We start from the raw sequence: 11,412 nt of genomic DNA on the forward strand, positions 1-11,412 counted from the left end.
GGACCTTAAAGCTCATCTCATTCCACCTCTGCCAGGGGCAGGGACACCTTCCACCAGACCAGGCTGCTCCAAGCCCGTCCAAGCTGGCCTTGGACACTTCCAGGGATGTCTATTATCTATCTATCTCTCTCTCTCTAATTATCTATTATGTATCTATCCATCTATCCATTATCTATATCTATCTATATATCTATATATTATCTATTATCTCTATCTATTATCTATATCTATCTATCAATCTATTATCAATATCTATATTTTCAATTCCTTATGGTTGTACCTTGGTAAAAACTGTAAAAATAAGAGAAACCAGAAAAGCAGACGAGAAGGTGCAGAATTGTCAAAGGCAGATTTTGCTCACCTAAGGAGGTGCCCAGAAATATTCACCAGTCCCTGAAGACCTCGAGGATCACAGCTCTGAGGTGTCTCCAGGTGAGCAGGAGATCATACACAAGAGGCAGATTTCATGGTCAAGATTAGCTTCTGGCTGAAGGAAACGTGATAAAATTATAGAGGAAATGTCTGTAGCAGAGCTTTGAACATTCAGACTTTTTTCTTGGAAAACAAAAATTAGCTAAAAGCTCAGCCCACTGTTTGCAGGCTGTTTTTGTTGCCCTGTCCTTGGCAAATCTGCAGACGGGCAAGGATTGCTGCACCTTGCTGGGAGCTACAGGTAGAGCTGGGCAGAGCAGGAATTCCACCCTCAGCAGCTTTGGGGAGAAGATGACAGCAGCCAAAAGGATCATGGAAAAATGAACCATTCAAGCAAACAGATTTTTATTTTAGTGTAGTATTTCCTATTCCCTTGGCCCAAGGGATGCTCTGAACATCCCTGTCTAATACTCACTGTATCCAAATGATGCCAGCTCACCTCCCCTGGATGCAGGCACGAGGCAGGGTGTTCCTCTCCTTCCCTGTCCAGCTTCTTCTCCCATTCCCAGAAAGAGCAGGAAAGTCCTGTTATCCTGTCTGGTGAACCCTGATTATTTCCTGTGAATGTTCAAGCCAATCATGATATGTTGGGCCCACAAGTACCAGAACATGAGAGGCTTTTCTGGAACACTTCTTGGAGCTCAAACCCTGCTCACTTTTTTTCCCCAGGTGATATCCTTCCCTTGGGTGGGGTGTTAAACCAGCAGCACCAGCGGCAGAATGAAAGGAATAATGAAGGTTATTCTCCAGTGCAAGGAGGTTTTCCCACTCTTCATGAGGAGCAGAAAGCCCTCAAAACTTATTAGGAATCATACAAAGCAGCCTAGATTGACGAGCCATGTTATGCTACCTTTTAAAAAATCCCAAAGCTGTCCACACCCAGCACAAATCAGGGGAATAAAGGCTTTTAACAGACAGTCTGTGAATTCTTTAAAAAATATTCCATCCTGCCTGTACAAAAGGTTGGTGAGGAATTTACAAATGTCCTAATCCCCCCCTAATCCTTTAAAACACCGAGCTGTGATCACAGATGCTGTTTGGTGATTATGTGTCTTCAAGGGCTTGTTTGGATACTTATTTAAGAGATACCAACTCACTTTCGTCATAGAAATTCAACGTGGCTTGATATGTTTTTGTTGCACATTCTTCTGAAAAGAAAGCCCAGGTCTGCTGGGAAAATGCAAGCCACCCCCACCCCGTGCCACTGCCACAGCCTTTGGGGACAACCAGAGCTCTTCTCCGTGGATGAGGTGATCTAGTTCAAGCTCATGGAGGATGCAAGGGGAGAATGCTCCTCTCCTTCCTCTCACCCTCAGCTGCTTCTTCTTTGCAAGTGGGGAGAGCAATGGCTCATCTCATTCTAAAAAATATTTCAAGGCCTACCCAGAAGAAGCTGCAGAGAAGGCACAGTGTGTTATTACACTGGTGGTGCCTTCAGCAAGCTCTTAATGGAGACTTTGGCTGTTTTAAGTTGTGTGTGATATTTCTGTGTGCACAGATAACCAGGGCAGAGCCGACTTTTAACTGCTCATATGTGTTTAATTAGAGTTGCATTTTTAATCCTTTTAATTTGTATCTCTTTCTTAATAACCTCAGCTTGGCAAGGGTTGAAAAGGAAGAAATGCCATTTGAATATTGGGTAAAACTTGGTAACAGCTGAGCAGATAGTTTAGCAAAAAGGTTTCAGAATGTTCTTTAAAGACTGTGGGTAGCAGTTGTAGCTAAGCCGAGGTTTGCATGCTTTGGGAATAATTTCAGAGCAGCTTAATAAAAATACTCTGGAGCTCAATATATCATCTGAGGTATGGGGTGTTTAGCAAGTGTTATTTGCCTGTAGTCTCCAGGCAGGTAAGATCACAGCAATTTCGATTTTTGCAGCACAGTTCTGAAATCTCAATGCAATCACTCTATAAATTCATATTTAACTTTTGCACCAAAGGAGAAAAAGTCATTGCAGGCTACTGCAATCCCTGCTGATGAAAGGAAACATGCTCAGAGGTTAAAAATCCTATGGGAATGCTCCAAGCTGAATGAGTGAAAACAGTTTCAATAATCTCTAAGTCTTGAACCCAGCTCTGATGGGGAGGAATGAACCCATTTCACAAGGACTTGCTTCTTTGCTTCAGATAAATCTGAAATTTTATCTCAGAAAAAAAAAAAAAAACCAAAAAAAACCCACCTTATGAATACAGGATAACCCGAAAAGAAGAACAGATAAAATCAGCAAATACAGTTGCAAATGCTACCACAAATTTTACCCAACACTGTGGATGGATCTCAGACCTCTGAGACAGCCCAGACTCCTCAGGCAGGTGATTTCTGCTTTAGAAGAAACAAGGCAAGAGATCATGCAAAAAGATCAGGTAAAACCCCCGTGACTTTCAGAGTGACACTTTGGGTGCCTCATGTGGCATAATCTCCTTCTCAGCAGCTTTGCTGCACCATCAAGATCCAACATTTTGGTGTTAAAAATGACCACTCTGGGCAGTGTCAGTGCCCTTCAAATGCAGGTTTGGAGTTTCTGACTAGCTGCTAATAGAGGCCAGCTCTCAGCATGCTCCACTTTGGTGATTCCTCAGCCTCTTCCCAGTGCATGTGGGGGATCAGCGCAGTGAACAAAAGTTTATTTTTCTTTGCTATCATGCACAGGCTGTTTGGAAAAGGCCCATGAAGCCCTGAGCTGCTGTAGCTGGCTGGAAAGTGGAGATTTCAAAAAAGGCCAAGTGTTAAAGCAAGAGCTTAATTTGTGCTCTGGCAAAACACAGCATCCTTATCCTCAGGACAACTCACCCAGGCAGCAGCACTACAAGCTCACAAACCACCTCATTTTCCATTTCTGAAGATGCAAGGAAATAGCCCAGCTCACAGCCAGTCCCCAGCCCAAGCTGCTGCCCCACATCTGGTCACCTCTCCCTCAGGAGCTCCAATTCAGCAGGAATTCTCACTGCAGATGCAGAAGGCTCCCTGCTCCTTTCAGCCAGCATTCTTTCCCCTGTAGGAGCCCGTGCCCACACTCCAATTCAATATAAAGGCAAGTCCCTGCACGAAACTCGTTGCAGCTGTTGCATATCTGCATGAAGTGATCTCCAGCAGCCGTGTGAGCAGCAAGTCTGCCCTGCTCTGATCTGGCTGCTCCAATTTTGCCCCGGATTGTTGTGGCCACGCAGCTCCGGGATGTTTTGAAATCAATAATGGTTGCTCTGGTCAAACCTCTTGCTCAACGCTGCTCCGTGTCTGTGCTGTCCGTGTCTGAGGGGATGGCTCCTGCTGGGGGTTATGTGATGCTTCCCAGAAGGCACCAGAGTTCTCAGACAAAATTGCGCCGTTTTCATCATTCCTTTTGGTCATGCCACCGCTCGGTTGTTTTCACACGGACCATTTTCTGACTGGGAAACAGGGATAATCCCAGTGATGGTGACAGCCCAGCAGAGGACGCAGAATTCACCACAGCAGCGAGGGCTGAGTGGAAGCAGAGCGTTTTCCTCCACCCTGCCAGGAAAAACTCGCTAATGTGACACTGGGAATTCAGCTGTTGAGGAGAACCTCTGCTCAAAGAGGTGGATTTTCACATTTGCACACCAGCCTGCTCCTGGGCCGATGGATATCCTCCCTTGGGAGGTGGCAGGTGGCGTGGTGCCATCTGATGCCCTCGTGTTGGGGTGCAAAGTAAAGTCTGACAGGCACAAAATGACCCCTGAGCACGTGCAGGGGGCTCAGAGGGGTGTCCTGCCTCTCTGTGTGCGGGTGGGGAGGGTTTGTCTGATCCTGCTGGAGTGGAACAGCAAAGGATTCCGTTCTTGTGGCTGTTGGAAGGGCAGCAGCTCTCCCCAGCACAGCTGCAGGTGCATTCCCGAGGGAAGCATCCAGAGCAAGGGAAAACAGAGCTGCAAGGATGCCCTGCACCATCCTGGGGTCAGGACCTGCCCCTGTCCTTTCTGCTCCTCACCTTTCCCACTGCACCCCCAAAATGCTGCAGCTACCCACCCCTGTTAGGGACACAAACTCTGGGAATGCCCACCTGCCCTGAACTCCTTTCCTATCAATCATTTTTAGACTGATGTGGAAGCCCACACCATCAGCTGCCCCTCAGTGAGGGTGCGATGGCACCTGCGAGGGAGGAACCAGGAGGGGATGGTATTGACCAACTCACCCAGCCAGCAGTGCCGAACCACTGCCTTTTCTTAACGTTTCAGTTGTTTTTTTAAACCAGGATGGTGCCACCTCTGTTTGCCCAGACCTCAAACACCAAGGGAAGACTGAAGGAGAATTTAGCAGCCTGTACCAAGCCCAGTGGGCAACACAAGGAATGTGACAAGAGCAGAGCAAGTGCCACCCAAATTCATGGTCTGAGACTCTCCTCCAGTGCCAACAGCTTCCCTGGGTGCCAACCCCACAGCAGCCAGATCATTGTGCCATCTTCTCCCAAAATCCTGCCCTGCCTTTGATATGTTAATCCTGCATAAGGCAAATTCTCCTATTAGAATAAAGTCCATTCGGGTCTCCCTGCAATCTGCATGATCCGGTTCAAAGTTAAATTAAAAATCCCAACCTGTGTGAATGTTGCAATCGCGTTATGAAATCTGTAAATCTATTTTTAATGCCTTAATGCTGCTTTAGTTGAACGAGGCAAGGCGACTGCTGCATGGCATTTGCTTTACACTTTTTGGGATTCTCATGCACTCATTAAATATTCACTCTGCAGCCTTTGCATTTCCAGTACTGCAGGACCCTAAAATAGAAGACAAGTTTTTCTTTCCCTCTTTTGTTTCTGAAATTCCAACTTGACTCTGGGTTCTCTCCAAATCAAATGTGAAGCACTAAACACTGCAAGGAGAAAATGTTTCAAATTAATACAGATGCCAGAAAATAGGATTTAAATCCTAAACACGCAGCTATTTGCACTGTTTTTAGGAGGTGACAGAGCAAAATGTTTGATTTCATTTCAAATTAAAATATATGCAATGTTAAGTCTCTGAGTAGCTTGCTTTTATTAAGAAAATATTTGAACATGGCTGGAACAACTCTCCCAAATCATCATCTTACAGAACATTTCTTGAGGGAGTAGTTTGTGCTTTTCATTCTGATCTGGGATAGAAACAAGCTCTGAAAGACTGGAATTTTCTGTGTAACACACTTTATTTTCTGACCAACTCGCTCTGAAAAATCAGTGTATGAAGCAGCCAAATAAATCCTGCTGTTGTCACTCGGGAGTCACGCCACGAAATTCGGGCTCTGCCTCCCCCTCTTCGCAGCCATCTCTTAATGCCCATTAAAATGCCCAGTCCCAGCTGGGATGAGCGCCGTGCTGTGAAGTGTACACGAACACGGAACAGCCGAGAGAGCGGGCACGGACGGCGGGGACGAGGGATTTCTCCCGGAGTGCCCGATGCTCCCGGCAGAGCTGTGGCAGAGGACACAGCCTGGCACCCGGAGCGCAGGGCAGCGGCAGCGGCCGGGAGGGCAGCAAGGGAGGATCGGAGCCCTGCGGGTGCCCGAGCCTTCCCTTGCACAGCCCGGCGAGCCCGGGGCACTGCGAGCCCGGGGCACTGCGGGCCCGGGGCACTGCGAGCCCGGGGCACTGCGAGCCCGGGGCACTGCGGGCCCGGGGCACTGCGGGCAGCGCAGGCTCCTTGGAAGGGCTGCTTTGGCTCTGCGGAGGGGCCCGCTGGGCCGTGCTGGCTCTGTGCCCTCCCTGTCCCCCCGTCCCCCCCTGTGCCCTCTCTGTGCCCTCCCTGTCCCCCTCTGTGCCCTCCCTGTCCCCCTCTGTGCCCTCCCTGTCCCCCTCTGTGCCCCCTCTCCCCCTCTGTGCCCTCCCTGTCCCCCCGTCCCCCTCTGTCCCCTCTCTGTCCCTCCTGTCCCTCTGTCCCCTCTCTGTCCCTCCTGTCCCTCTGTCCCCTCTCTGTCCCTCTGTCCCCTCTCTGTCCCTCTCTGTCCCTCTCTGTCCCTCCTGTCCCTCTCTGTCCCTCCTGTCCCTTCTCTGTCCCCTCTCTGTCCCTCCTGTCCCTCTGTCCCTCCTGTCCCTCTGTCCCCTCTGTCCCCTCTCTGTCCCTCTGTCCCTCTCTGTCCCTCCTGTCCCTCCTGTCCCTTCTCTGTCCCCTCTCTGTCCCTCCTGTCCCTCTGTCCCTCTGTCCCTCTGTCCCTCTGTCCCTCCTGTCCCCTCTCTGTCCCTCCTGTCCCCTCTCTGTCCCTCTGTCCCTCTCTGTCCCTCTCTGTCCCTCTGTCCCTCCTGTCCCTCTGTCCCTCCTGTCCCTCTGTCCCTCTCTGTCCCTCTGTCCCCTCTCTGTCCCTCCTGTCCCTCTGTCCCTCTGTCCCTCTCTGTCCCTCCTGTCCCCTCTCTGTCCCTCTCTGTCCCTCTGTCCCTCTCTGTCCCTCTGTCCCTCCTGTCCCCTCTCTGTCCCTCTGTCCCTCTCTGTCCCCTCTCTGTCCCTCTGTCCCTCTCTGTCCCTCTGTCCCTCTCTGTCCCTCTGTCCCTCCTGTCCCTCCTGTCCCTCTGTCCCTCTCTGTCCCTCTGTCCCTCTCTGTCCCTCCTGTCCCTCCTGTCCCTCTGTCCCCTCTCTGTCCCTCTCTGTCCCTCTCTGTCCCTCTGTCCCTCTGTCCCTCTCTGTCCCTCTGTCCCTCCTGTCCCTCTGTCCCCTCTCTGTCCCCTCTCTGTCCCTCTGTCCCTCCTGTCCCCTCTCTGTCCCTCCTGTCCCTCCTGTCCCTCTGTCCCCTCTCTGTCCCTCTGTCCCTCTCTGTCCCTCCTGTCCCTCTGTCCCTCTGTCCCTCTGTCCCTCCTGTCCCCAGCGCGGGGCGCTCCGGGCGCTGCCGTGCCCGAGCCGCTGTCGCCCCCTCGTGGCCGCGGGCCGGAAGCGCAGCCCGGCCTCATCCCGCGGGCTGATCTCGGCTCCCAACTCCTCAAATAAAACAAAATAAAACCAAAAAGTCTTGAAGACGCTCAGTCCAGCCCCGGCCCGCGGAGGCTCCGGCCCAGCCATTCCCTTCGGGATCGATGCATTCTCAGCATTTCGGGATGCTCCAGGAGCCCGCTCCCCGCTGCGGATCCCGCATTCCCCGGGATGCATCCCCAGCTGAATCCCCGGGAGCGCACCTCCCTCATTTACAGGTGCTCGTTCGCAGGGAGCTGGGGGAAAAGGTGTGTGCGGCACTGAAACTTGGCCTATTCAGTGAAATTCCAGCTTTATTGCGGGTTTTGCCCACTGGAGCGCCGGCTGGCGGTGTCCATGGAGCCTCCCCGCCGCATCCAGCGGGACCAGAGCGCTGGAAGAGTTTAATGATTCCTTAAGGAACGGGAACATGCAAACCAAATGAGCTTGGGCTAGCTGAAATCTCAGTGGGGGAGTAAATGGCTGCAGCTTAAGAGATCCAAGCAGCCCGGGCCGGCCGCTGCTGACAGCAATTCAAATGCGAGCAGACTGGGAGGCACTGAATTAAACAGCGCTCGTTCAAATATTAGGAAAGACAAGGGGGAAAAAAGCTCTTGGAGAAACAAATCCTGCTGTGCTGGATGAGCTCCACGGGCTGACTAATCCGGGGTTCTGTCCTGGGAGCCACCAGCACCAAATACCTGAGGAAGGTGCGAGATGTGGACACCTCATCTCCCCCGGGACACAGGCGTGGGAATGGTTAAGGGCAGCCCGATAAATGTGTAAGAACTGGGTAGTCTGAAATGAAAGATCAGAGCTCAGCTTCATCCAGCTGAGCGGACTATGCAGTTTTAATGGCTGACTTTTCAATTTTGTTAATAGAATTTATGGTCCCGGTCAGATCCCAGCGGTGAAGAGGAGCTCAGATGCAAAGTTCAGCTCTGGGCTCACTAAAAATCCAATTATTGTCATGGGGAATGCCGTGTTCTGACGGCAGCTGGAGCACAGGGAGGGAGCAGGGAGGTGGCACCGGCCGTGCAGAGGAGCATTTGCAGGTATTGTGGTCAGCGCTAATAATCATTGCCATTCATAAGCATGAAAGAGTCAAGTATTCCCCACCCCCCGCTGCCATTTGAAAAGTATCTGACCTAATTATTACTATCCCTGTTGTGTAAATTCAGCACTTTGTCAGTCTGAATAAATGTACATTAGCCTTAACATGAGTGAAACAAGTTTAAACAATGAAGGCAGCTTTGTAAAGCTCCCTCGCTTTTTAACTTATTTGACACCACACTAAAGAGCCCATTTAGACTAAAGAGTTCAGCACATTTTGGGACCCATTAAATGCCCAGGTTGAGACTAGATATTCTCCTTTTTCTTTTTTTAATTTGTCCTCCCTAGTTGCTAAAGTCAGCAGAATTAAGCAATAAGCTGCTTTGCATTTCTTTAGCTTTGTAGGCAAGTTGCAGAAAGCTACACCTACCCCGGCCAGCACAGCAGCCCTTCCAAGGCAGGGCAAACCTCACTTATCGCTGAGACCGAGGCATTCCTTGGAATTAATTTTAATTAACAAAAATTGCTCTTAATTAAAAAAATAAAAAGGAAACTCATAGCACAAAAATGTGATATTCATGACTGTCAGGAAAACTTACACAGTCAAATTGTTTCTATTTTAGGCTAACAACATAGAATTTAGAGTCAGGTCAGCCTTTCATAGAGTTATGGAATGGGAAAGAGCTCCAGGATCATCCAGTCCTGTGACTGATCCCCACCCTGTCCCCAGCCCAGAGCACTGAGTGCCACCTCCAGGAATTCTGTGGACACCTCCAGGATGGGCACTCCAAACCTCCCTGGGCAGTTCCAAGGCCTGAGTACACTTTCCAGGAAGAAATTCCTCCTGATGGAGGAGTGACAAACTCCAAGTGTATCCTGACTCCAGCTGCTGTCACATTTAGGACATGACCTGGAACAAGAAGAAAATTTACCCTGTCCTGGCTGCAGCACAAATGCAGATCAGCTCCAAAAGAGCAAAAGGGGCTGAAAAACCAGAGCGTCGTCACCCTCATCACCCCCTGTTCCCTGCCCTCCTCCATCACTGAGGAAACTTCTGAAGGCAGCAGAAAGAAAGAGGCAAATGAGAGGAAACAAGGGAAAAACTGGATGGAAAAAGCAGCAGTGCAGTCAGAGCTGAACGCTTCTGCAAGGGGAAGGGGGTGTTCACCAGTGAGCCCCTGACTTTTTGAGAAAACCTCTCAGAGATCCCACACAAAGGTTGGGTTCTGCTGGATGTGTCACAAAGAGCTGGCAGGGAAACATTTTCAAAAGAGAAATTCATTTTACTCAAAGCCATAATGAAACCGATTCTTTCCCAAATGAGATCTGTGGTCAGTCTGTAAATTGAATTCTGTCACTGACCTGTAAGAGATACTTGAATCCACATGAAGTTCAGTGCTCGACAAAGCCACAGCTCTGACGTTGGCAGCAGCACCTCCCCAGGATCTGGCTCCTGGATGGGTATTTAGATTAAAATCCTGGTTTGTAGGCAGAGCTGCAGATGGATTTGGATTCCATCCCTCTTACTCATTTTGAAGCTTGGTTAAGCTTGAAGCACAGAAAAAACCCAACTCAATTATAATTTCTAGCTGTCAGGAAGGAATTCTATCAGCTCCATCCTCCAGAAGGAAATCCACACTGTCTAGCAGTAATCAGTTCCATTTGTGACCCTCCCAACAAAACCCTTTTTGTCTGTGATTTGTATTCAGCTTAGGACACGCTGGTTTCAGACCCTCTGTGGATTGTAATGTCTAAACGGCCTTTTTATTTTTAAATGCAACCAAGAAACTATTTGGCAGGGTCTGAATCTGAAGCAAAATCTCCCAACTGCACTGGGGTCTGGGCTCACGGCAAGGCAGGACACTCACAGACAACTCTGTTTGTTCAGCTCAGCTAAGAATAGGACATTAGTAAGAAATATTTTAATGTAACAGGCATCATGTTTTGAAGGGAATTTTCAGCTTTTTGGGCCAATTTGAGTGGCATGTGATGATCTCATGGTGTGGCAGCTGGAGAACAAATGAAGCTGCAGCTCTGACCACTGAGGATGGGCTGGGTGTGGGAACTTCTTCAGGTTTTGGGATTCAGAGGCACCAATGTGGAAAGGACTGAGCCTGTCCCATGGCAGCCAGGCAGCTCCAGGATGGTGATTCAGGACACAGAACCTTCCACTTGTGCACACCTGGGCCAGCTTTCACCACCAGTGTGGGAAGGAATTTGCTGCATTTCAATCCAATCCCCAAATTCCACACCAAAAAACAGCCCCCAGTTATACAACTGGCACTAACTGGATCCTTTTCTGAGCTTTTCAGAAGAGAGGCCAAGACTTGAACAGCATGGAAACAAAACTGTCCTATGAATTCCCCAGAACAGCCCCATGGATGCAGTGCTGCCAGAGACTCATGTGGCATCTCAAAAAACAGATTTCAGATTCTAAGGCTTCTGCATTTTCAACTTTCACCAGCATTCAAATTCACCTACATTAAAAGAAAATTAAATTGCCCTCTCCAACAAAAAGCAAACCACAACAAAGCAAAATTCCTCTAGCAAACTATTCCCTTGAATCCATTAAAAACTGCCAAGTCAACGTTCCAGTGCCTGCTGCCCATCCCGGGCTGCCAACAGCACAAGTGGCACTTTGGGCTCCTGTTTGCCACCAGCTGTGGCAAGAACAGGCCAGAAATAGTTCATATTCCAACCATATTTCACATGCCAACAATATATCACATTGCTTCCCAGCTGGAGTTCTAAAGGGAAGGAAAAGCTCCCACTGCAATCGCTTCCATAAGCCATAAATGTTTTAAGAGCTCTGTCCCCCAGGTGGGGATGGTGGAATATTGGACACAACCCTGGCAGAGAGGCAGAGCACGAGCTGATGAACCCAGGGGTACAGGGAGAATTAGGCAGGAATTTGTTTTAATAGATGAGCAGATCTGAAGAAAAAAGGAGTCACTATTATGGCTCAGTGGGCAGGAAAACCTGGGACCAACAGCTGGGACTCTGCCTGATTTATCACTAACAAAGAGAAGTAAACTGAATATTGTGTTTCTCTGTGTATTTTTAG

At 49.4% G+C, this 11,412-nt stretch overlaps 1 long non-coding RNA gene across 1 annotated transcript in view; it reads right to left on the bottom strand.

Annotated features, from left to right (window-relative positions):
- Positions 1 to 8,661: 8,661 nt before the first annotated feature.
- LOC137484311 (uncharacterized) overlaps positions 8,662 to 11,412 on the bottom strand; it is a 225,952-nt gene continuing 223,201 nt past the window's right edge. The window contains exon 2 of the long non-coding RNA XR_011004825.1: positions 8,662 to 9,032. This is a non-coding gene — a long non-coding RNA (uncharacterized lncRNA). The remainder of the gene's footprint in view (positions 9,033 to 11,412) is intronic.

Source organism: Anomalospiza imberbis, chromosome 17 (genome assembly GCF_031753505.1).
Source record: "Anomalospiza imberbis isolate Cuckoo-Finch-1a 21T00152 chromosome 17, ASM3175350v1, whole genome shotgun sequence".
Lineage (NCBI taxonomy): Eukaryota > Metazoa > Chordata > Aves > Passeriformes > Viduidae > Anomalospiza > Anomalospiza imberbis.